Source organism: Lissotriton helveticus, chromosome 5_1 (assembly GCF_964261635.1).
Source record: "Lissotriton helveticus chromosome 5_1, aLisHel1.1, whole genome shotgun sequence".
Taxonomy (NCBI): domain Eukaryota; kingdom Metazoa; phylum Chordata; class Amphibia; order Caudata; family Salamandridae; genus Lissotriton; species Lissotriton helveticus.
Window position 1 is genome coordinate 1,451,349,668 of NC_136065.1, and position 27,628 is coordinate 1,451,377,295.

At 42.3% G+C, this 27,628-nt stretch overlaps 1 pseudogene across 1 annotated transcript in view; it reads right to left on the minus strand.

Moving 5' to 3' along the window:
- The window catches only part of LOC144755475 (cytochrome P450 2A9-like), a 572,487-nt pseudogene that overhangs the window by 214,486 nt on the left and 330,373 nt on the right, over window positions 1-27,628 (minus strand). Inside the window, exon 6 of the transcript XR_013594897.1 lies at window positions 20,763-20,904. The product of XR_013594897.1 is annotated as a cytochrome P450 2A9-like (transcript). The remainder of the gene's footprint in view (window positions 1-20,762; window positions 20,905-27,628) is intronic.

The following is a 27,628-nucleotide window of genomic DNA, read 5'->3' on the forward strand; positions in this document are numbered from 1 at the left end:
CTTGTCTCTCGATCCTACCGAGAGACAAGATGGCGGCCGCTACGGACTGTTTGGAATGTTGACAGACGCCGGAGAACCAATCAGCTTCGCTTCACAAAGCTCCGTTGCGCGAAAAGTACGCGTCCTGGGCCGCTGCCAGGTCCGCTGTTACAGATATATATCTTTTTTTAAACGTTAATTTCTCAAAATCCACTGGAGCACATATATTGAGACCTACAAAAGGCACATCGGGCTACCAGTCCCTACAATTTTGCCAAGTTTCGTGCAAATCCATTCAGCCGTTCGGGCTAAAAGTGAGGCCAACCGCCCTATGGAAATTAACATGGGAAAAACGCGTTTTGGGACCCCCCTTTTTTCTCGGCCCCCCCTTGACGAACCCCCCCAAACTTTTCAGGGGCTGCTCAGAAACAAAATGTGCCATTTTCCTGAAAATTTCAGCCAATTCCGTCCACAAACGCCAAAGTTATTAGACATAGAATTTTCAAAAAACCCATAGAGAAAAAATCCTAACTATATATACCTACTGGCGACCGCCAGTAGGTAATATATATATATATATATATATATATATATATATATATATATATTACTATAGTTAGGACCAAGTTTCCATAGAAAGAGCATTGTTTGTCTTGCTTATAACTTTGGCGCCGTTTGATGAATCTTCATGAAATTTTCCAAACTAATTCTTTGTTCATATCAGCTCCTATGTTGAAAGTTTGGACGTGATTCATCAAGGGGGGGAAGAGAAAAAAGGGGTCCCAAAATGTGTTTTCTCCATGCAATTTCCATAGGAAACTTTAGACAAGGCTACAGGTCGAACGGGTGAACGGAATTACCTCAAATTTGGCAGGGAGAAGGGTCTTGGTCTAGAAAGCACGCTTTTGTTTATTTGGTGTAAATCCATTAAGTAGTTTTGGAGAAATATCGAAATTTACAGATACCGTATTTGGGAATTCTGCCATCTGATTGGCTGAGGCATATGAGCACGAGCTTGCTGCTGATTGGCTGCGAGCGGTGCAAGCGGTTGCAACTAGGAAGTGTTGGCCGCCGTTTTGTGATTCCGTTGAAGTGAGTAAGGAGAAAAAAGGGTGAAAAAAGTGGGAAAGAGGACGGTAGGAGCACTCTAACCTCTGTGGGGGGTTTAGGGTGTACTATAGAGGGGGTGCAAAGTGAAGAATTCACCCCTACCGGTGTGAAAGTGGTGACCTACGAAATTTAAGTGAGGTATTGCCTAGAGTGTGATGCTGCTAAGGTGAGCTGGTACAGGACTCGGAGATTAAAGCATGAGCCCAAACTGTGTGTCTTAGGCTGTGAAGTCATGTGCCCTGGCCGCTGCACTACAGCTGTGGAAGTAGTGTCAGCATGTGTTTATACCTACTAGGATGTACTACTGACCCGTACTGGTCTTAAAGTCCTGGGGTACGGAAAATATGTGTGGTATTGTCTAGAGTCTCATGCAACTAGGAAGTGTTGTCCGCCGTTTTGTGATTCTTTTGAAGCGAGTAACCGGAAAAAGGGCAGAAAAAGAAGGAAAAAGAAGGGTAGGAGCACTGTAACCTCTATGGGGTGTTTAGGGTGTGCTATACAGTGGTTGCGAAGTGTACTACTCATACCTACCGGTCTGAAAGTGCTGGGGTATGGAAATTAAGTGAGGTATTGCCTAGAGTCTAATGCTGCTAAGGTGAGCTGGTGTGGGACTTGGGTATTAAAGCGTGAGCTCAAGTTGTGTGTCTTATGCTGTGAAGTCATGTGCTGTGGCCGCTGCACTACACCTGGGAAAGTCATGTTAGCCTATGTTTATACCGACTCGGATAAACTACTGACCCGTACTGGTCTGAAAGTCATGGGGTACGGGAAATATGTGAGGTACTGTCTAGAGTCTCATGCTGCTAAGCTGAGCTTCTGCCAGACTCTGGGATGAAAGCGCGAGCCCAAACTGTGTGTCATATGCTGTGAAGTCATGTGCTCTGGCCGCTGTGCCACATCTGTCCAAGTAGTATGAGCATGCAGTTATACCTACTCGGATTAACTTTTGTTTCGAACATTGTAAATTGTGTATGGTGCTTAGGGGGTGTTATATAGGGAGTGTGAAAGTAAATTTTCGCGTATAAAATCAATTTGGTGTTTGTGAAGTGCAAACTACTCACTCCTACAGATCTGATGGCGCTGGGGATGTTAGCTGAGCTGCTGACGGACTCAGGGTAAAGCCATTGAACTATTGACCCGGTCTGAAAGTGCGGGGTACGGAAATTAAGTGAGGTATTGCCTAGAGTGTCATGCTGTTAAATTGAGCTACTGCTGGACTCGGGGATGAAACCATGAGCCAAAAGATTGTGTGCTATGCTGTGAAGTCATGTGCTCTGGGTGCTGAGCCACACCTGTCCAACTTGTATATGGTGCTTAGGTGGTGTTGTATAGGGAGTGCGAAGGTAAATCAATACGGTATTTGTAAAGCGCAAACTACTCACCCCTATGGGTGAGTAGAGCCAGTGATCAAAGCGAGAGCTCTGTGCTGCAAAGTGAGATGGTGTGGCACCTGTGCCACAGTGTGTGGAGAATACATTTTGGAGAGGGTCTGGGAGTTGCCGTTACCGGGCCCTAAAATAAGTTGTAAGTTATAGGGTGGCTCTAAAAAAGAGCCCTTGTGTTCATTAGTTGGAGCTACATATAAGTGCGGATGCACAGCTTCAAGTTATTCAGGAAAACTCGATTTTCCTGATCTGTGAAGTGTACTCCATCATTTCTGAAGCTATAAGCCATATCAAAACGTATGTTCATGTTTTAAATGGACTCCGTTTTGTGGTCTCTGAGGTATTCACACACAACAGTGATGGACAGAATGTGGATCAATGTCACACATTCACCCCAGTCCAAAGATCTGGGCCCAAATCCATCGTTTTTCCACTCCACACCACCCTGGGTTAGACAATGGCGATATGCAAATCAGCGCTGACCCTGTGCCCCATGGGAACAGTCCAGTCCGAACTACAAAAGTCATGTCCTTCCCAGAACGGAATCAAGCATCCGAGGTATTCAGACACAGCTTTGTTGACTTTCTTCCTAGATTTTTCAATCTGAGGACAAGATTGTTTTGTCCATTTCCACTTCTGTTTTAGGCATATATTAGAATATACAAAGACAGTTTCAGGCAAAAGTAACATCAATTGTCCAAAGGTATCCTTCATAAGCATTTCCAAACCTACCCCAGTCAATGTGCCTAGGTCGTTTCCACCACAGTGCAAAATCATGAGGTCAGAGTGTTGGAGATGCAAACATGTTTTAACCAAAGGTAGAAATTGGTGCCACTTCAATCCTCTCTGTGCAAACCAGTTCATGTCCACATTTTGTAAACCTAGGTCTAAGTCAATATGTCTCTGTACTGCATACCTCTTGCACCAGAAAACATAGTTATAGCCTACGATCCACACTAGCATTTTGAAGGTATGGCTGGAAGGTACGGAAAGATGTCTGTAGCTCATGCAGTTCCTTCTTTCACATACAAAACGATACCTGATTGGGAGATGAAAAGCATTGTTTTTTAAAAGTAGGGTGCACATTCGTTTTGTGGAAAAGCATCTTTGTGATTGGTTAAGAAAAAGCAGTTTTAACATGGAGTACATAATATAGGATAAAATTTGCTCAACTCAACCACACCTGCTACTTGCATTTGGAAGGCACTGTTCAAACTTAAAACAATCGTGAACTTTTAACCTGCAAGTCCCAATAAATGTTTGCGAAAATGTTGCAAAAACTATCGTTAGGTTTCAAAAAATTGCTGAACTTTTAACCTGCCCATTGAATGTTCTTAAAAGTGTGTTGATAGAATACGTTGCACTGCTGACTTCGATGTGTTGTTGAATATGAAAAAAACTGTCTATATGGAAAATTAAAAAGAAACTAATAGAGAGAAGTTTTGAAACATAAAAGAATCAAGGAAGTATTCTAATTTGTTCTTTACATGTACTTAGGTGTGGAGGAACACAATTATAGAATCAACAGCACCAGGAAGAGGAAGAAGCAGGGAGTGGGGGCATGGGGGAGATGGGCACAATGTCACACATGTACAATCAAGTACAGCACAAGTATAGACAAACAATGGCCAAACGGAAACACACCAACAAGGAGCATAAGTCAACCTGGCAACATCACACCACTGAACGACCATAGAAGTGAAAACCACGCTGCATTCATACAGGATGTGTACAAAGGCCGGTCATGGGTGTTGTGGGATGTCTGCCACCGTGGTCATTATGGATGCGATGCCCAGCATGTGGCACATGGGCAGGTTCACTGTGTGTTACATTGCCAAACAGCTGCTCCTCCCTCCCATGAGCCCCCACACTTTTGTACGGTGCGCTGTTGCATCCCGGTCACTCGTACGGCACAGCATTGTAATGCCTATTTCGGCATGTCCTGCGGCATTCGAACTACTCCATGAGAGTGCCGTTTGGTGGTGGTGTATGCTACTTTACAACATCGTCTGCTGCGGCCCTTGTGGCAGGCCACACCAGAACACAGAGACACACTTACCACACTTATTGCACACGGACATGTCCGAGACACCCCATTTCACTTGCTGGATAGGCACATCCCTGCGCTGACCTGTGTACACCGGCCCAGCACACATGTGTTGTGCTTGCAGGAGGATGCGAGCGTAGCTACATGTTTACGGTCACTGCCAACACTGAGGTGACATGGTAACATTTGCTGAAAACAGCACACTGTGATGTTGCAGGGCTCGTACTTATCATGCTAACACAATGACCACATGGACACACTTGCTCAGATGCGGGTTTGGGGGGGCCTGGTGATCCTCGGGTTGTTGCGATGAGTCTTGTGGCCCTAATAGGTATCCCTGTATCGTGCTCATTGACTCTATGGCACCTGTGGGTGTTCTGGTGTGGCTCTTGGCTGTGTTTCCCTTCATGCTGCAGGTAATCGCCCTGCTTAACACCAGCAGAAAGCAGGTGTAAAATTCCTGGTGGTAACGTGGGTAAACAGTCATAATATCGATTCCAAAATATAGAATGGACATAATATCGTAGTAACAATATAGAATGGACAAAATATCGAATGGACACAATATAGTGGTTACAAATATCGAATTTAAGGTAAGTAATATCGATTTTCAAAATATAGAAGTCAAAATATCGAAGTATACAATATAGGCATTAAATATATCGATTTTTTAATAATATCAATTTTTTTAAAGTGTTTTGTATGTTAGTATATGTGTGAAAAGTGTATATTAATTTTTGTAATGTATGTTCAATGTATTTTAAGTAATTAATTTTATGTTATTTAATTTTTGCGTAATTTAATTCTGTAGCGGGTTGTGTGTTTATAGGGGAATAGGGTGGGAAGTGATTTAATTATATTAAATTAAATATTAATTTTTAGCAATTATTATTAATTTTTAATTACATTTTGCTTTTTAGTTCTGTAGCGGGTTGTGGGTTTATAGGGGAATAGGGTGGGAAGTAATTTATTTGTAATTAATTAAATATTTGTATTTATTTATTGGTATTCATTTTGAATTTATTGTTATTTTTTAATTGGTAATGAATTTTTATTAATTGGCAATTAATTTGTATTAATTGATTAATTGTTAATTATGTTAATTTTCTAAATTTATTTTCTGTAGCGGGTTGTGGGTTTATAGGGGAATAGGGAGGGAAGTAATTTAATTGTAATTAAGTAACTAATTTTTTTCATTTATTGGTATTGATTTTAAATTTATTGTTAATTAATTTTTAATTGGTAATTAATTTCTATTAATTGGCAATTAATTTGTATTAATTGGTAATTATTTTGTATTAATTAAATATTTGATAATTATGATAATTGTATTAATGTATTTTCTGTAGTGGGATGTGGGTTTATAGGGGAATAGGGTGGGAAGTAATGTAATTGTAATTAATTACATATTAAAAATACTTTTTGTGTATTGATAATTAATTTACTGTTAATTTTTAATTGGTATTAATTTTTATTATTAATTAGTTTTTGTTATTGAAAATTAATTAGATGTTAAATAATTATGAATAGGTTATTAATTTTTAATAACTAATATGTAGTTGTATTTCTAATTAATTATTACATAACATTAAATTGGTTATTAATTTCAATTAATGTTTTATTGGTATTGATATTTAATTTATTTTTAATAATATATTAAATCATTACTTTCCCTACTGTTAAACTCACTGGAGTGGGAATAGTAATTTTCACCCTCCCGCTATCCAACGCTTTCCCTACTGTTGCACTCTCTGGAGTGGGAATTGTATTTTTTACCCCTACGCTATCCAACGCTTTCCCTACTGTTGCACTCTCTGGAGTGGGAATAGTAATTTTTACCCCTAGGCTATCCAACGCTTTCCCTACTGTTGCACGCTCTGGAGTTGGAATAGTAATTTTTACCCTCCCGCTATCCAACGCTTTCCCTACTGTTGCACTCTCTGGAGTGGGAATAGTAATTTTTACCCTTATGCTATCCAACGCTTTCCCTACTGTTGCACTCACTGGAGTGGGAATAGTATTTTTTACCCCTACGCTATCCAACGCTTTTCCTACTGTTGCACTCACTGGAGTGGGAATAGTATTTTTTACCCTCCCGCTATCCAACGCTTTCCCTACTGTCGCACTCTCTGGAGTGTGAATAGTAATTTTCACCCTTACGCTATCCAACGCTTTCCCTACTGTTGCACTCACTGGAGTGGGAATAGTATTTTTTACCCCTACGCTATCCAACGCTTTCCCTACTATTGCACTCTCTGGAGTGGGAATAGTAATTTTTACCCCTACGCTATCCAACGCTTTCCTACTGTTGCACTCTCTGGAGTGGGAATAGTATTTTTTACCCCTACGCTATCCAACGCTTTCCCTACTGTTGCACTCACTGGAGTGGGAATAATATTTTTCACCCCTACGCTATCCAACGCTTTCCCTACTGTTGCACTCACTGGAGTGGTAATATTAAATTTTACCCTCCTGCTATCCTACGGTAAAATATTGTAAATTTTTTATTAATAACTTAAATTAATTATATCTTAATTTTAAGGTTATTTGAGTATTTTTAAGTATGTCTTAGTTAATTATATGTATTATTTAATTAATTTTAAATTACTTTTAAGACATTTAAAAAAATTCGATATTTTGACTGACTATATTTTTTACAGACTATATTTTGGATTCGATATTTTTGTACTTACCTGTTTGTAGACAGGAATTCGATATTTTGGCATTCTATATTTTGGTGACTATATTTTGGTAAGTCTATATTTTGTCATTCTATATTATGTCAGTGATCCGGTAACGTGGGTTATCACCGGAATTAATTTCGGATGGCAGTTTTGAAAATTGTGATGTCATTTTTTCGTGTGCAGAACAATATACGGACTAGGCAGTGTATCCCGTAAAGATCCAGCACCTGACGCACTATTCCTAATCAATATAAATACAATGAGATTTCTTCATTGATTTTGTGTGTACACTATAAGTGCAGGCACTACCTCAGTGCAATTCAATACAGGATTTTAGTATTTAGAATTAATCGCAAAGGTGCACCTTATGTCTTTTTGTATGGGAACGGCTACTCTGCATCTCAATATTAGCACTTTAATGGGATAAATTGAAGACAGTATTCAGTAGTTGGTGCAAACTGCAGGGATCACAAGTATTTCCGTGATAAGTGCTCCAAAATTTAACACCATGGTGGATACCAGCAAATAACAGTAATAAGAGCAAGAAAGAGTCACACAGCAGTTAAGAAAACAACTGAAAAGGTTAATAATATTTTGGAGCAAACTTTATTTTTTATACACATATATAAACCATAAACTATTTATATATAAAAAATAAACCAATAAACAAAATTTAACAAACATAATAGAAAACAACAAGGTGGAAGACTCCTGTGGGGACCATGGATGTCAACGACAGAGCCTGGAAAATAAAGCACAAAGTAAGGACATGTGTAATGCGCATATCAAAGGACTGATAGAGAGAAACAGAGAAGGAAAAACAAGCCAGGGAGAAAAAGAGAGGAAAGGAAAGAAAGGGAGAAGGGAGACAGAGATAGAAGGAAAGGAATGAAGAGAGTGAGAGAGAGAGGGAGAGAAGAGAGGGAAGTGAGAGGGGGAGAGAGAGAGAGAGAGAGAGACTGTCGCCTATGCACATCCATGGGCAAATATTTCCCTGATGCCATCGGAGTGTGCAGCAGTGGGCGGACTGCACGTGCCCGTCAAAACCCCGCTGATCTCAGATGTGTTGCCGAGTCCTGAGTCCTGAATGGCAGAGACCACAGCAGATTCTGAGCGGATCTGACAGATGTCGTTGAGTCCTGAGTCCTGATTGGCAGAAACCACATCAGTTTCTTAGCAGATCTGACAGATGTCACTGAGCCCTGAATGCTGGAGACCACTTCAGCTTCTCCATGGCCAACAGATCTCACACATGTCGCTGAGTCCTGAGTCGTCAATGGAGGAGACCACCTCAGGGTTTGGTGCTGCTAAGCCTGTGGAACTCAAGTTCGTGCCACGTGGTGGTAGGCTCTTGATGGCCACATGAGTTTAGGGTGGCACTAACCCTATGCATATGAAGTCCACGCCAAGGGGATGGTAGGCCGCTGACGGCCATACAGCTGAGGGTGCATCTAACCTTCTGCGCAACTTTTCATGGACTCTTTATGGTTGGGACCCGTGGAGTGTTCGCCAGCTAGTCAGCACTGGCAATAAAGGATGTGACGTTGTCGATCTATTATAGTCACATGGCCTGTGCGACATGTGCCGGATGGGGGTGGTGTGTGTGTAAACCTGCCCTCAGGGAGTGGCCGTGAGATGTTGAGAACTAGACCACTGACCTGCACACCAACAGCGAGCACGCCTGTGACAGATAGCTATGTGGGGCAAACGTTGAAACGTAATCAGAGTGGAGTGGCGTGGTGTGGCATACGACGGAACAGGGCAGGGATAGGCACATTGATGTGGACGGCTCGTAGTACTGCGTCTGGGAGTCGAGCGGACGGGCCGCAGATTCCCTCTGCGAGCTTGGGTTCGAACTGTTCATAACTCACACTACATAATTATTGAAAAACATTTTGTGATTCAGTCCATCAGCTGGCATCTGTCCGAGGAATTTGTGAAAACATATCGGAGTTCTTTCTGTGAGTGATACTCCTTTGATGCTCCATTTCCCCACATTAGCAGGTAACGTACCCTCTTCCCACATTACCAACATACCCCCAACAACCTTCTTGGGCCCAGAAGTATCCCTTTGTGGTTGGACAAAGAAGAATCTTAGTCATGTATAGATTTACATATAAAAAGATTATTTAAAGAAAAGAACAACAAATAAGGCTGAACGTGCTGTGGTCGCTGCCACGAAGTTGGGGTTGCTACCATTCAGGACACTGGGATTGATTTGAATAGGGTTAGTGGTACCAGAAGCATTGAGACTGTATGAGCCTGTGATGATGCTTGATGTGGACGGGTCGCACTGGGAGCAATGTGTCTTGCCTACTGCACTGTGTCATGTGGAATCTGGATTGTATCTGAATTGTGAGTCCTTATGACCATAGTGTAGGCCAAAGGTAGCGATGAGGAAGGGCCCAAAGCCATGTGCATACGTTGGTGACCCCACCGAGCTGCGTAGTGCAGGTTCAGTGGCACCACTTGTCGGCAGACTTCAATCTGTAAATACTCCTCACTAATCGAATGGAGTGAGGTGCTGCCACGAAGTTGGTGTTGCTGCCATTCAGGACTCAGGACACAGTTACACATGTGGGATCGGCTTGTGTTAAAGAGGGATAGTGGGACTACATGTTACCGGCATTTCATATCAAAATATGCCTCACTGATTGAAGGGAGTGTGGTGCTGTGGTCGCTGCCACAGACTTGGGGTCAGTGCGATTCAGGACTCAGCACACAGTTAAACATGTGGGATCGGCTTATGTTGAAAACGGTAAGTGGCACCATGTGTTGACGCCGTTGCATATGCGAATATCCTTCACTGATAGAAAGGAATCTGGTGCTATGGTTGCTGCAAAGAAGTTGGGGTCACTGCCATTTAGGACTCAGGATACAGTTACACATGTGGGATCGTCGTGTGTTGAACAGAGTTAGTGGCAGTACGTGTCGCCAGCCTGCGTAGTACAGGTTCAGTGGCACCACATGTCGCTGGCCTTCCATATGCAAATATCCTTCACTGATTGAAGGGAGTCTGGTGCTGTGGTCGCTGCCACGAAGTTGAGGTTGCTGCCATTCAGGACTCAGGAACCAGTTACACATGTGGGATCGGCTTGTGCTGAACAGGGCTAGTTGGCACCACATGTCGCCGGTCTTCCACAGTGTAGGCCGGAGGCAGTGGTCATCAAAGGCCCACAGGCAGGTGGCGCTGACTTGAGCTGCATAGATTGCTAGTATTTGGTCTTCTTAACCCACTAAAGTCTCTTACACAATTTGCGTCACTACTAATCTCGAATTGTGAACCGTGTAACCCCAGTGTAGGGTGCAGGCAGAGGTCCGGATGGGCATACAGCTACATGGCGTTGAGTTGAGCTGCACAGTTAGTGGCACCTGGATTACTCGGCGTGTGGGCACCCTGCGATGATACGTGGTCCTGGCAGTCCGCACTGGGAGCAATGTATTGCCTTGATAAGGCCACGTGGAGAGGACTTATGGTGCAGTGAGTTAGTAGCACCTGAAGCACACAGCGTGAGCGCATCCTGCGATGATGCGTGGTCCCTGCGGGCCACACTGGGAGCAACGTGTCTTGCGAATTGGACTGCATCATCTGCCACTGCATCTGAATTGTGAGCCCTGCTGTCCGCAGAGTAGATGAAAGGCAGTAGTTAGCATAGACATTGAGGAATGCTTTTTGTCACTTCTTCTTGACAAAATCCGAGGACATAGAGTACAATTCTCTGTGCAATTAATAAATCAAGGCTGAATTCAATTTGTGAGACCCTGCTGCCCGCAGTGGAGATTGAAGTTAGTAGGTGGTACAGACATAAGTCTGCGGTACTGAGCTGCTGGGTTCGCAGGGGGCCTGTGTGGAGGAGGCCCGAGGTTATGGTGGCAGCCATGTGCCAGGGTGAGGGCCGCCACTCTGCAAACTCGTTGGTCTTCCCACAAGTGAACCACGCCCAGTGCCTGGCCTATTTATTCATACTCCTACGCTGGAGTGGCATACATTGGACCAGCCCACTCCGCTTCAGCTTCCAGGGTGGTACAACACAGCTACATGACCAAGATCGTCCCCACTGCCTGAGGTAACATGGTTGCGTCCACTGTGCCCTACACTACAAGTATCAATAGTATATCTCCACATGGAGAGGTTTGTGCTTTGCATAGTAAGGTCTGTGTAGCACATCATCGTTACACTTGGCATTGTGTGCATTATTATTGATGGGTGACTTGCCTCCTTCACACATACTTGGGTGCCACATCTCCCAACATTCAGCTATTGTGCGGCTGAGGGGACATGGTATTTTGGGAAGGTCCGTTGTCCTGTTTTGTGCTGCCTCGGTGGTAGTAGCGGGGGGTGGTCGGGGGGGGAGGTTCTGGTGGTGGTGGCGCTGGGTGTTGTTGGGTATCAGAGCTGCATGATCAGTACCTCTATCACGTGTTGGTCTTTAGATGTGGCTGTGAGTTGGGTCTAATTCAAGCAGTAGATAGTCAACCTCCTTACACCAGTTAAAGGTTGATGTTAATTTGTTACTGGTAAGTCGGCCTATCGCCTGTTTTTGGATCGCATTGCAGATTTGGCTGGTTATTGAAAATATGGGGAAGTGGTGTTTTTGTGTTTTTTTTGCACGGAAATGCCTACTTTGCATATCATTAGTGTTAGTTGTGGCTCTCGTTTGAGACGAATTTGTTGGCGGAAGGTATCGATGGAAGAGTGGTGAGATTAAATAGATATGTTTAATGAACATTAAAATTAGCATTTAAAAAACCTTTGAAATTCACTGAAAACACCATAGATTTCAGGTACGTTATAGTTAGAAATTAGCATTTAAAAAACCTTTGAAATTTACTGGAAAAAAAAACAGGTTTTACAGACGTTAAAGTTAGGAATTAGAATTTAAAAAACCTTAGAAATTCACAGAAAAAAACATAGGTTTTAGGGATGTTATAGTTAGTTGGACATTTCACTCATACAAAACGATAGAAATTCCGCTGTTATAGTTAGTTGAGCTAACTATAACTCGCGCCCCCTCAATGCACTGCTGATGACATCACATATTACTTCATTCATGACAAGGTTAGTGACATCACTGATGACATCTCAAATGACATCACTGATGACATCATCGAGTGGCTGTGTGTGTTTATAAAATGTAATATGTTATATATATATATATTCACTGAAAAAACCATAGGTTATAGACCATATATAGTTAGGAATTAGCATTTACAAAACCTTGAAAATTCACTGAAAAAACCATAGGTTATAGACCATATATAGTTAGGAATTAGCATTTAAAAAACCTTATTTTACTCACACAAAACCATTGAAATTCCATATATAGTTAGTTGCACTAACTATATATTGCGCACCCGCAATCCACTGCTGATGATGTCACATATTACATCATTCATGACATGGTCAGTGACATCACTGATGACATCACTGATGACATCTCAAATGACATCACTGATGACATCACTGATGACAACATCCAGTGACTATGTTTCTGTAAAGTTAAAATATGTCTTACATATTGAAGAATGAGTGGATGTATAAGTGTCTGGACGAAGGATTTAGTAGGTGCATGACTGAATGTATGAGTGAGTGATTAAATGTGTCTCACTGAGTGCATGGGTTAGTGACTAAACTGTCTTAATTTGTGCATCATTATGTCTGTTGTTCTGTAAACTGCTGCATGTGTTGATCAGTAGCTATATGAGTAACTATATGGGTTATTGATTGATTGCCCAAGTATTTGCATGGGAGACTGAGTGTGTGTGTGGCTGGATGGGAGGTGTGTGACTCTGTACAGATCAATGTGTACTTGTATCAATGATTGTATAAGAGAGTAAGTATGTGTTAGTATATGGTTGAAAACGTAAGGTGCTCTATGTTTAACTGTATAGAGTAGAAAATGGAAGTGTGATTGATTCTTTACAGGACTGACTAGGTGTGTGAGTAACTCCATGGATGAGTGGCAGAGTGTGAGTGTCTGTATAGGTGTATGAGTCCATATGATTGTGTTGTAAACATGAGTGATTGTATGTATGAATGATTGTATGGGTGAATGAGTGAATGTGTGTGTAGACGTAGGAATCAGTGAGTACGTATGTAGTAACTAGTATTGGTGTGTCAATGGTTTCAAAAATTATACTCTGTTTTTAACACTGGGTGAAACAGAGGTTATATTAAAATGTGAGGAGATGCATTGTATTGTCACATGAATGATATCATCAGTGATGTGATCATTGATGTCAAGTGAGATGTCATTTGAGATGTCATCAGTGATGTCATCAGTGATGTCACTGACCATGTCATGAATGATGTAATATGTGACATCATCAGCAGTGGATTGCGGGTGCGCAATATATAGTTAGTGCAACTAACTATATATGGAATTTCAATGGTTTTGTGTGAGTAAAATAAGGTTTTTTAAATGCTAATTCCTAACTATATATGGTCTATAACCTATGGTTTTTTCAGTGAATTTTCAAGGTTTTGTAAATGCTAATTCCTAACTATATATGGTCTATAACCTATGGTTTTTTCAGTGAATTTCAATGGTTTTTTAATAGCAAATATCATAAGCTGTCGAATGTCAAGTACGTGGTAAGAATTTTTTTTTTCGTGTTTATGCACACTGATCTGCTTTGATTGCTGCCCCCCACCCCTCATTTCTATTAGGAGTACTCTCTCTTTGCAGATAGTGAAGGGTAGTTAACGCAGCCCTTTCCCCCTTTGTAATCCGTCGTGCCTGCTTCTCTCTCCATTTGATTGATTGTTCTCTTTGGTTCATTCTCTATTTACAAACAAGCACAGAGTCGCAATACTCTGTTTAGTCTTTGCAGATAGCGAAAAATCGTGTAAAAAAACAAAAGGAATCGAGCAAAATCAGTAGGCCACTAATGGGATCTCTTTTGACCTCGCTAAAATAGAAACATTAGGAACAACCTGTTGAAAATAGCAATGCGTATGTATATAAGCGGCGTTCATTTGTGTTCACAGTACCCCTTGTTGATTGTTTCAATCGAGCATTGAATTGTTCGAAGTTAATTCTCTTAACGATCTTCTCTACCTGCAAACGAGGAAGAATAGGAATATTCTATCTCCCTTTGCAGATAGTGAAGGGTAGGTAACGCAAGCCTTTAACACGTCGTACCTATTTCATTCCTCATTGATTGATTGATTGTCCGAACATTGACTGTTTGGGAATTAGTTCTTTTTGGAGGTATTCCCTGTTTGCAAATAAACGTAGGAAAATCTTTGCAAGTAGTGAAAGGGTACGTAATGCGGACCGTTCTCCCCCGTTGTAATCTGTCATGCCTATCTACTCCCCACTGATTGATGCACCTTTTTCACCCGGACCATTTACTAGAGATACGTCATCTGGCCCGACCAGAGAGCACCCCTAGTGAAAAGGACATATGCAATAATAACGAAGTGATCACTGTATCCTGTTAACAGAAACTTTACCATGAAACAACCTGGAAAGAAAAAAATAGGAAAACGAAAATCAGTAGGCCACTGATGAACATGAACTTTTATTAAACAACGAACAAAGAAACGATAACATAACGTAATGATAAAACCTATTAATGTCCTAGAAACAAGAAAACGTTAAAATATGCCAGTGGTGAGAGACCAGAAAAACAGTAAGAGAAACCAAATCACCCCTCGCTGTCCCACCGCCTGCCACGCCAAAAAAATCGATAGACTAGGGAAAATGCAAGTCAGTAGAACATCCACCCCCACTCTGGAAACTTCCAAGGTGGGGCAGGGTTCCGGCTACGCCCAGCCGGGAGCAGCCCATATAAGGCAGGTCCTGCTGCCACGCCTCGGCCAGGAGATCCTAACGTAGGGTGTAGCCGGAGGAGAGGCCGAGACCAGCGGGACCCGGCCAGGGGATTGCCTTTACAACGCTGAACAGTTGCAGGGGGGGGGAATGTCTCCTCGACCCTCCCCTCTCTCTCCCAGTCCGGCCGCGGTGGCCCTTGAGAGTTGCAGGTAGTCCCGCCACATGCTCTTCCGGTCCGACCACCAACGGTCGGGGGGCCGAGGCCGACGGGATCCGGCTGCAGCCGATAAACCAAGAAACCCGTTCATGGGGCCAGAGCCAGGGGCGTCCGGCCGACATCCACCGGAAGCCCGGCCCGAAGACGGACGGGACACTTCTTTCTTTTATAATGGCTGCGACAACACTGGAGGGGGATGTCTTGCACATGCCTCCGACCCCCCCCTCGTCCTCATCGCCTGGTCCGGCCATAACAAATCTCAAGCGAGACGCCGTGGGGTGCACTGGGAGGGAGAGACGGTGCGAACAGGCCTCTCCCGCCTCCCCAGGTGGAGGCTTCCCAGCTGCACCCTCAGCGCTCCAGGCGGTGGCATCCTAACAACTACAGTGCTGCACAGTTTCGGAACGACCTAGATAACGGTTCTTCCACTGTGGCCATGCTGCAACGTCTCGCCCGGCAGGGTGGAGCCCGTCCGCTCATGTGACCCCGCGATCGCCGGTAGCTGCCGAACTCTCAAAATGGCGGTCGACCTGGCAAGAGCGGGCCCAACATAAAGAAATGGCCCGGTCACTGGTTGACTCCACCACCGTAGTCCTCCACGACCTTGAAGATTCTAGAGGAGCCGCGGGAGTCTCCGACCCCCGATGGGGAATGACTGCCATGATCGCCCGTGGAGTGACGAAACTGTATCCGCGGGACGTCGGCGCTCCCATGCTGGCGCCAGCCTCACTTTGAATTACTACAATCCTGCAGACCTTACTTCCGGTGAAAGCACAGTGTGACCCGGTAGGAAAAATTATTGCACCCCCTCCCCTTTTTGACTGATAGTTCAAACCACCGATCCTTTCCTTTGCCCTTTTAACGGAACTTTGGACTGCCTCCCCCTCTTTTACATTTTCTAGAGAAAACAAAACATTAACCACTACATTAGCATAGCAGTTGACACCAGAACTGTTTTCAAATTGAAAACCAACAACATCTTCAACAGAATCCTTTTTGTTTCTGCTGTGACCCTGCTACAGCACAGGCATTGTCCCCAGCAGTAATTCTGCAATGCCGGTAAGAATAGCTGTGGTGCCTACTGGACTCACTCACCCCCGCGGCGCCCCACGCCGTTTTTTGCTGGGCGGCAACTTACTAGACATCACTTTCGTGCCATCTAGATTTCAGCGCGTTCTGCTGCCTTGGAACTATTCGCACAACAGACCGCTACTGACAAGAATATTTCATTATTGGTGCTGTCAATTTCAATAAATCTATTGGATAATTAAAAAGAAATTGCCACGGTCTCTTCGTTGTTTAAATGTTTTTACTGTTTTTGTTTTGTTGTATATATTTATATGTTATTAAAGTTTTATATTCCTACTACTTTGTTGGAGTGCTATATATTTTTAATGTGACACATAATTGTAAAAACTTTGATGTACAAAGAGTCATTCCTGGAATCTTCCGCTTCAGGCTCGGTCCCCTCCCCAATCACAATACAGGATGGTTTTCAGATAGTAGGAACGCGTGTGCTGTGACGGATCACATCGGGTGTGGGCCTTGATCTACTATAACTCCTTTGAAGAGGGGTGATTCTTTACAGCTGGGGCCATAAACTACATCTGCAGGGCTAGCTGATAGCCTAGGACCGGCCTGGACATTCGGACACAGAGGAAGAGGAGTGTCAGAGGGTGCGGTAGTGAATAGGGCGAAAGGGAGGTGTCGGGCGGGCACAGAGTGTGATTCTCAGGGAAGAGCAGCGCAGATGGGGGAAGGTTTATTGCCCATGCATAAGACAGAGAGCGGTGGTGACCAGTGCCTGGGGGAGATGCTTACGAGGGTGAGGAGCCATGCTACGAATCGACAGCGTGCAGAGAGTGGGTCTGGTCAAGACATCTAAAATGGCTGCCGTGCACGACAAAAGTGTGGCATTTCAAAAAAGGCAAGATGGCGCAGACAATGTTTTTCAACACTTCCTCATTTCCTTCGAATCGAACGTTAACAGACGTTGGGGCATATTACCAAAGTTAAGCGATATTTATCGCTAACGATGCTTACCAACCAATTTTTTACCACTAAGCATCGTCAGAAATTATCGAAGATAAACCTTACTATTATCAAGGTTTATCGCAAATGCGATAATAAACGGCCGCAATGCATGAATATCGCTAAAAACTCAGCGATATTCATGCATTACCGAGCTAATACTCTTAGCCGTGTTATCCACCTCCCATTGGATAACATGGCTAAGAACTGCTCAGGGCAGGTGTTACTTTTTGGAGATATTCGCGCTTAGCGCGAATATCTCCAAAAGTTGGTAATAGGAGATAGATATCTTGCATGTTGTAATGCAAGTTATTGTGGTATATGGAACTCATACCATAATCTCTCAGGAAAGCAGAAACTGATCCTTTTGGGACCGCCTAAAAAGGCCTAGGGGGTGAGGAGTACTCTACTTTGCCCCCTTTTCACGTTCCGAACTATTTTATTTTACTCTCTTCTGTAATTACACAAAATACCAGCGATAAGATGCATCGGAGACACACAGTGAGAGAAAGGAGGCCGGAGATGAAGAAGACATGTCAAATACACATTGGAGATAATATAGTGGCAGAAGGGAAGTAAATATGAGTAAACTTACCATGTAACATAAAAATGTTGCACTCTATACTATAAGTCTCATTTTATACTACAATCACTTCGCTACAACCTCATAAATTAAAAATAAAAATAAATAATGTCTCAAACAATTTTTGATTTCTAAATATAAATTTATTCTTCAGAATTTTCTAAATTTGAAACAACTAGTAACATGTCCTCATCAGTAATTTCCTCTTCAATCATCTCATCTGGAATCTCCTCATTAAAAGTCTGCAATGATGATTCTTGTAACTCTATGGTCTCCAAACACTCGATAAATTCGCCATCAAGAGATTGATCAAAAAAATCATTCAAGTCATCTCCTCCTTCTGACAATATTTCATTATTGGTGCTGTCCATTTCAATCAATGTAGTGGAATCATTCAAGTCATCTCCTCGTGACAATATTTCATTATTGGTGCTCTCAATTTCAATCAATGTAGTGGAATCATTCAAGTCATCTCCTCCTTGTGACAATATTTCATTATTGGTGCTGTCCATTTCAATCAATCTAATGGAATCATACAAGCCATCTCCTCCTTGTGACAATATTTCATTATTGGTGCTCTCAATTTCAATCAATGTAGTGGAATCATTCAAGTCATCTCCTTGTGACAATATTTCATTCTTGGTGCTGTCCATTTCAATCAATCTAATGGAATCATACAAGTCATGTCCTCCTTGTGACAATATTTCATTATTGGTGCTCTCAATTTCAATCAATGTAGTGGACAATTCAAAAGAAATTGCCACGGTCTCTTCATTGTGAGCCATTTTATTTTGAAATTGCTTGCTGTAAATTGCAGAAAAAAATAATCACTTTCATTTATCGTTTTTAGTAATACATAATATAAAACTAACTTCATCAAGTATTTAGTATAACAGAAGGACTGCAAATAAATAACAGAAAACATTTTTCAAATTATCTTCAAGTGTACAACATAGTTCCCCTTACAAATTAACAACTCACCTTTTTAAAAGTAGCAGAAGTGTTAGTACTGTGTAAATCAAACACCAGAAATTCACCACCAAAAATTCCTCACAAATGTACCTCAGACAGTAGTATCACAAAATGGCTGTGGTTTCCTCTCATTTGACATATATACATAACCAATTAACTTTCATCACACACAAATACAAAACCAAAGTAACATTTTAATTGGTTCTAAATTTCAACACTTTCAAATGTGTTTTCCCCATGCAATTTTCCATAGGACATTTACATACGTCTACAGCCTGAATGGCTGAACGGAATTACACCAAACTTGGCAAAATGGTACATCAAACCTAAGAGGTCAGGAAGGATCTACTATGCCCCCTTATGGTCATTTCCCCCTTCGCTTTGGCCTCCTCTTGTCTCTCAATCCTACCGAGGGACAAGATGGCGGCCGCTACGGACTGTTTGGAATGTTGACAGACGCCGGAGAACCAATCAGCTTCGCAAAGCTCCGTAACGCGAAAAGTACGCGAAGCGGAGCGCTGTTACAGATATATATCTTTTTTTCAACGTTAATTTCTCAAAATCCACTGGAGCACATATATTGAGACCTAGCAAAGGCACATCGGGCTACCAGTCCCTAATATTTTGCCAAGTTTCGTGCAAATCCATTCAGCCGTTCGATTATTATTATTTTGTTTTTTTTTTGCCCCGCGGGGCCCTTTTAAAACCTCCACATCAAACCTAGGGGGTCAGCGAGGATCTACTATGCCCCCTTATAGTTATTTCCCCCTTTGTTTTGACCTCCTCTTGTCTCTCGATCCTACCGAGAGACAAGATGGCGGCCGCTACGGACTGTTTGGAATGTTGACAGACGCCGGAGAACCAATCAGCTTCGCTTCACAAAGCTCCGTTGCGCGAAAAGTCCGCGAACCAGAGCGCTAACCGGTCCGCTGTTACAGATATATATCTTTTTTTAAACGTTAATTTCTCAAAATCCACTGGAGCACATATATTGAGACCTACAAAAGGCACATCGGGCTACCAGTCCCTACAATTTTGCCAAGTTTCGTGCAAATCCATTCAGCCGTTCGGGCTAAAAGTGAGGCCAACCGCCCTATGGAAAACTCAATGTTAAAAACACGTTTTGGGACCCCCCTTTTTTCTCGGCCCCCACTGGACGAACCCCCCCCAAATTTTCAAGGGCTGCTCAGAAACAAAATGTGCCATTTTCCTGAAAATTTCAGCCGATTCCGTCCACAAACGCCAAAGTTATTAGACATAGAATTTTCAAAAAACCCATAGAGAAAAAATCCTAACTATATATACCTACTGGCGACCGCCAGTAGGTAATATACATATATATATATATATATATATATATATATATGTATATATATATATATATATATATATATAAATATTTATATATATTTATGCCAAAGTGTATTGAAGAATGAATGGGTGTATAAGAGTCAGGATGAATGATTAAGTAGGTGTGTGATTGACTGATTGTTCAGTACTGCAGGACTAATGAGGGGGTGATGGGAAACAAAGCCTTCTTGGACAGTCAGAATGCCTTATTTCTTTAATTTGCAGTGATCAATAATTCAGCTATAACTATATTTTGAAGTTTAATTCCTCAAAAATACCTCAACAGATAAATACTACATCACAAAAAGCACACTTTCTGAGAAAGGATCTTGTTTTCTGCCATATGAGGTGTAATTCTGTTCAGGCACTTTTTCTGTATTACTCCTTACAATTCCTATGGAAATTAGCATGGGGAAAACATGCTTTGGGACTGCTCTTTTTCTCAGCCTCCACTTAACGGATCACCCAGAAAATTTCCAGGAATGATCTGAGATTGATGAACTTTTTTGGGTAACTTTTGTGAAGATATGACAAACAGTGTCAAATGTATAAGCTAAATAAATAACACTATTTTTGGGTTCATCTTCATACACAACCTGCAGCTGTTTTATCACACAATGTACCTTCAATCTCTGGATATTTGAGCAGTATGAGTAAGCCATGCCTTATTGTTGTGCTAACTGTCTCTGTTCCGGCAATTAGGAGCCCAAGTGAAGTAATAACCAAAGTCTTCATGGAGTATTCTGTTGCAGGGTTTTGCTTTTCCTATGGGTAAGAACACAAGTCACACATTGACATGTAAGAAGACCACTTTGACAATAAAATGGATCAGAAACTGAAATACACAAAGTTTGAGTGAATCAGGTTATTAGAAACTGGGCCTCTAGTTGGCAGAGGTTTGCACCCTGTCCAAGAAGGGATCACAATCCTAGTCAGGGTAAGCTAGATGCACACTTCAAATTACCCCGTGCTCACCCTCTGGTAGCTTGCCACAGAACTGGCTGGCTTAACTTAAGAGGCAATGTATAAAGTATTTATACAGCACACACACAGAGTAACACAATGACAACACCACAACAAGACTCCACAAAGGTTTAGGAAAATGGAGAATATGTATCTGAGTAAAACAAGATCAAATTGACAATAATCCAAACAGTGAAAATTGAGATATGAAATTTAAATAATAAATGCAAAAACAGTGCTTAGAAGTCAGTAGTGTTAAAATGATACTTGAGGCCATGCTCGACAGGGGTAAATCAAAAGTTCAGGTCGATTGCGATGGAGGGCTGGCCGGCTACAGGGCACATGCATGGCCTGCTGATAAAAAAAACTTTGATGGAGCAAAGAGCTGATCCTGAAGACACAAATCTTTTCCACACAGTTGGGTCGCTGTGCTTTCCTCGAGCTTCACTGAGGTAAAGGCAATGCGTTGTCATCGAGCCACACAGAGTGTCGTTGTCAGCCCATGCAGGCTATTGAACCGCTGTCTCTGCACAGCCTCTGAACCAGCATAGAAGCATGATGTGTCTGTCCGACTGATGCGGTGGTGAAATTGTGTCAATTTTGTAGGAAATCAGCTGCAGCCCCCAATTCTGAGGCCCAGGACTGGAGGAGGCACCTCAGGCAAGGTTAGGACTCAGAGTCCAGCAGCACCAGCAGGATTGCAGGAAGGCTGTATGTCCCTGAGACTTCAAAAAACAACAGGTAAGCCAGAAAGCCCTTGGAATCACTCTGGGTTCAAGTGAGATTGGTCTAGCCCTTGTCCTCAGCAGACAGATGGGCTGCCCAGCAAGACAGAGAATCAACTCCCTGGAACAGTCAATCAAGGCATTGTAGGCAACTGGCACAGCACAGCAGTCTTTACTTGTACCGAGTTCTATCCAGGTCCAGTAGTGTACTGTCTTGGTAGAGTGAGAGCACCAGTACTTATATCCAAATGTGCCTTTGAATTGGGGATAACTTCAAAGCTGGACCTTGAACTGCACAGGTTCCCTTTCATCCCAGCCCTGTCTGACAGGATATTCATGGTAATAATCAGCCCTATGTGCAGGACACAGGACACTGCCTTTGCAGATGTGTCAGCTCCCTCTCCCCCGTCCTGCCTAAGAACAGCTATCATAATGCAGATGAGGACTCTACCAAATTTACCTTTCCTATGTTGTGGCTGTCTAGAGGGAATGCACAAAGTGAAGTGGGGATAACTTCAAAGCAGGACCTTAAAGTGCACAGGTTCCCTTTAATCCCAGCCCTGTCTGGCAGGATATTTGTGGTAATAATCAGCCCTATGTGCAGGACACAGGACACTGCCTTTGCAGATGTGTCAGCTCCCTCTCCCCCGTCCTGCCTAAGAACAGCTATCAGAATGCAGATGAGGCCTCTATCAAATTTACCTTTCCTGTGTTGTGGCTGTCTAGAGGGAATGCACAAAGTGTAGCTGTCACTCAGCACACACGTGTATTGGAGACAGGCTGCAAGGCACACAGAGCAGTAAGAGCAGGGAAATATCCACCACTTTCTAATAGTAGAATTTCTAAAATAGTAATGTTAAATTCATCTTTTCCACTAAAGAGGATTTATCATTACCATTCCAAAAATATGAAACATTACTTAGCTATACCTTCTAATCAGGAATTACAGCTTTAAAGTATTTTAAGGAATTCCCAATGCTAGCCTATGAGAGGAATAGGCCTCACAACCAATTTAGATGTTTTTCACTAACAAAAGATATAAAACGTTAAAGTACTGTTCTTACTTTTTAGATACGCAGGACCCTGCCCACAGGGTTTCTAGGGCCTAGCATAGGGATGACCTATGTGTAATAAAAGGGGAGTTTAAGGCTTGGCAAGTTGTTTTAAATGCCAAGTCGAAGAGGCAGTAAACTGCACACACAGACCCTGCAATACAGGCCTGATACAGGCTCAAAAGGCTCATTTTGTGTGTGGCACAATAAGTGCTGGAGGCCTACTATGAAAAACGACACAGGGTCGTGACTCCAAACTAGTAAGGCAGAGTCCAAACTATCTAAAGAAAAACACTACTGCCAGTACTATATAAGTACGGCAACCTCATACCGTACATACGTATGAGGTTGCCGTACGTTTGGGACTCACGAGAGAATACCTTTCTGACGGACGCCAGCGAAATTAATCACGCGGCCTCCCGAACAGTTAATCAAGTTTTATAAGTGTAAAACCTGCACTTATGCGGTGACATCAGCGCTAAAATAGAGATGTCTATCATCTGAAACGCCATCTACTCGAGGATTGCTTTGTTCACAATAATAAGATTGTTGGTCCTGAGGAGAACTCCGCACTTGGGAGTTCGAAACGCGTCGACCGGTTTTTGGTCTCTTCTGTCAAAATTTGAAATACATCATGAATAGTGTTGATTAAGTAGGATTAATACCTCTGTAACTGTATTCATCACATTGATTTCATTCTTAGGATGTGAAACCATTCATATGTTTGAAGAACCTTTATTTTTGACAATTAGGCCTTAAGTATTTTGCGTTGTGGTATGCTAGTAGATGGATGAAAGTTTTGGCCAGAGTGAAAGTGTGGATGTGTTTTGTAAATTTGTAAATTGTATTGTATATATTGATCTAGATGTAAATGTTATATTGTATATTTGTACATACACACAAAGAATTGTTTATTCCATTGATGAAAATAATTTTGGTTCCACTAGTGTATAAATGAATGAATAAACTAGTGACGCAAATTAAAAAATGGACCGTTATGTTTATTTCATATAGGTCACCATAAAATAGTCAATTGATGTCCAGTACTGGCAGTAGTGTTGTTCTTTAGGAGGCCTACTATAGCACTTAATTACAGGCCCTGGTAACATAGTAGACCACTTTACAAGGGACTTGTAAGTTAACTAAATATGCCAATCAGGTACTCACCAATGTCACCATGTTCTAGGGGAGAGGCATATGCACTTACGCACTGGTTAGCAGTGGTAAAGTGCTCAGAGTTCTAAAGCCAACAAAAAGAGGGTCAGAAAAAGAGGAGGATGAAGGCATACCATCTGGGGTAAACCTGTAATAAGGTACATTTCCAACACATGTTTGGCCGGCAACAACTTTTATTAAGCTTTCTTTCACTAGCACATCAAGTATTGTGCCTGGTTTTTTAGATTTTTTTTATGTTAACAATTTATAATCAATATACACACAGGGACTTTAAGTCAGTTGCCTTCATCTACTAATCTGTTAAATTGTTAGTTACATTTTTCTTTCACCCACCATATTACATGGCACAAGTCATAGACATTGGATCACCTTACTGTGAGTAATTGAGTTGTGCGTCTGCACAATAGCCCTCATTACAGCTTGGGTGACAATTAATGAATGCATGCTATGTATTAATTTTTTCTACCAAATTATGAGATGCTCAGTTTTTTCTCACACTGGTTAGGTAAAACCAATAACGATTTTTCTGCCTGTTAATCCCAGACAAAAAACACAATTGCAAAAGTCTTTAGCAGCATCCAGGCTTCATTCTGTGCAGGGGCAAGCAAAAATGTTCCCCATGCAAGAAAAATCTTTCACTTCCCTCCTCTACTCCTTTCGCTAGCCTCCGTCTCACCGACTAGCTCATCATACACCTACCCCAAGCAGGTGGTAAATGTATGCAGTACAACCACATGGAAAAGCAGCTTTCATGTGGTTTACAACTAGACAAATCTGTTCAACACAGTAATTTTACTTTCAGGATTCTATGTCTATGATTTTACTGGGCAGTAATAATAACATTGCACTTCATTTTTGCAGCACCAGTAACATGTATTGTGGGATCAGGGACAATGTGCCCTACCTCCTAAAATATAGCTCCCATCGGTACCTAGGCTGGTAGGCCAATGCCTTTTTCTTTTTTAAAGGATTCAATACAATTTCCTCTTTACAAACATTTTCATTTCTTTTTTGTTACTGTGACAATGGACTAACAGCTTCTGATGCACTGCCAAAAGGCACTTGCTACCACTAGCTGTTCACAAATCCTGCATGGGTACTTATGTGGGCAGTCACTGTTAAACAGTGGCATAATGCAAAAAGATGGGTCTCCCCTGCAGAATGTGATGTGGGGTCACTGAGTGTCCTATATCTCACAGATATATATTATCCTTGCGCTGAATGGGGGCCATCTCAAGGTTTGAGTGCCCCCCTGACGGGTTTTAGGGCCCAGTGCATCACATAGGCTATGGGAGCCTGTGTTACAGCACTGCCTTTGAATACGGATTCCTAATCTTTATTATAAAAAACGTACTTGAAGACAATTGTTAAGATAGCTACACTTGTGCACACTTGGACAGCCATATTAGAATGTTTTTTTATCATGCTTTTTTGGTGAGAAGCACTCTAATGGTAGTTTATACAGGCACCTGTAGACCACTGCCTGGGTGTCCATTATCTGATACTTTTTGTTACACTTTATGTACTCACCATACACTTCATAAGTGTGCAGCCTCCCTGCTTTTTCCACAGCAAGTCTCAGCAAAATCTGTTTTATCTCTGCAGACCTTAATTTGAGAGTACATCTCTGTAGTGTACAGAAATAGATATACAAGATATAATCATAACATTTACAACATTACAGAATGCTTGACTTGGTCCTCTCTGAATAGACAACACCAAGCGTTTTGCCTTAACCTTCCTCCTTTTGCTGAATTTGTTGCTGTTGGCATTAAGCCTCAGTGCACTTTACCACTGGTAACCCATCCTAAAGTGCTTGTGCCCACTCCCTAAATGTGGTATATTTGGCTTAAGCCTGATTACTATATTTAATGTACCTATAAGTCCATTGTAAAGTGGTATAGCATGTATCAAGGGCCTGTAATATTAGTGGGCTTGCCGCACTTATTGTGCCCCCAACTTCAGTAGCCCCTTAAAACATGTCCCAGGACTGCCATTACAGCCTGAAAGTAGTTTTAAACGGTCAATTAGACTGGGCAAAATAACCCCTTGCTAAGCCTTAAACTCCCCTTTTATTGCATATATGTCAGCCCTTATGTAGGCCCTGGTAGCCCATTGGGCAGACTGAATTGTAATTAAAACGACATGTATTTTTAAGGTTTACATGTCCTGGTAGTGATCACTGCTAAATTTGTTTTTCACTACAGTGAGGCCCACCTCTCCCATGGGATAGTATTGAGTTGCGTTATTACATGTAATAAGTGCTAACATTTGTTCCTGAGTCACGCGACTGGGCATAGTTGGCACTGGACTATAGTTATTCAGCCCCACAAGACAGAGGGATTAGGTGTGCCTGGATGATCCCTCACTGGCACGGTCCCACTCGCAACTGAATAGGCTATGCTCTGACTTCACACAAAGGATTTGTCAAACTTGCATTGTTCAAGCAGCCAGCATTGAGGTAGGGCAGGGGAGGGAGGAAACTTCAAGGACTTCTAAAGAAATTCTCTCCTACTTCAAACAAGGCACCAGGCATAAAAATAGGACCCTCAGGCTTACTCTTCAGTACATTGTCTGGACCTGCGGAAGGAGTCTCAGAGGACAGCCTGCTGCTGTGGCCTGAATTTATGGCACACTGACCCCTGAGGCCACAGGTGCCCTCGCCCAGTTCTCATGGACAATGCAGAGGCAACAGGAAGACGTTCAATACCTGTTTGGGGAGAGGTGTGGTGCCGTGGCTAGGGCGACTGACTCTAGAATCTGAGGATCACGGTTCGATCCCCGGCAGTGGCGGCAGATTAGCCCAGCACCATGTGACTCTGGGCAATAGCTTGCTTAATCTTCCCAACGGCCCCCAGTGCTTAGAGACCCTTATGGGTGATTGTGCGCTTTACAAATGTGGATTATTATTATTATTTGGCATCCTCACCATCCTTGAAATGAAATATTTTATAGAGCCCGCAATACCCGAAGTTGTCTCAGGAAAAACCTCTGCCTGAGGACACACCTCTGGCGTGGTTCTTTAGCCTATCGAGAGAACAACTGTTTTGTGAATTGCTACATGGTGGATTGCGAGCGTAAGGCAAGAGGCAAGGAGTACCATAGTTTCCCCCCACAGTACGAGAACATTCTTCCACCCCATTTTCATTCGCGCAGAGTTCAATCTAAGGTTCATACAGGGAGTATACCAGGAGAACCAATCCTGAAAAAAGGTCAGACCGGCTGTGTATAGGGCGTTGTGGATTATGCACAGAGCCTTAAATGAAATCCTCTTTTTCACTGGCAACCAGTGGAGGCCGTGTATTTGATGAGAGAATGATCAAAATTTGGGGACCTTCAGTAATGTTCTTGCTGCTGCATTGTGCAAGGACTGCAGTTTTTTATCAGGTATTTAAGTATAAGGCATTGCAGTAATCCTTCTTCAAAAAGATGAGTGCCATCATCACTGTCTTCTGTAGATCAAATGGAATAAACAGAAAGATTTTTTTGCAAACCCTCAGCATAAAAAATTGCTAAAGTCACACATTGATTTGCTCTGATAAACATAGTTTGGGTCAAAGATGATCCCAGATT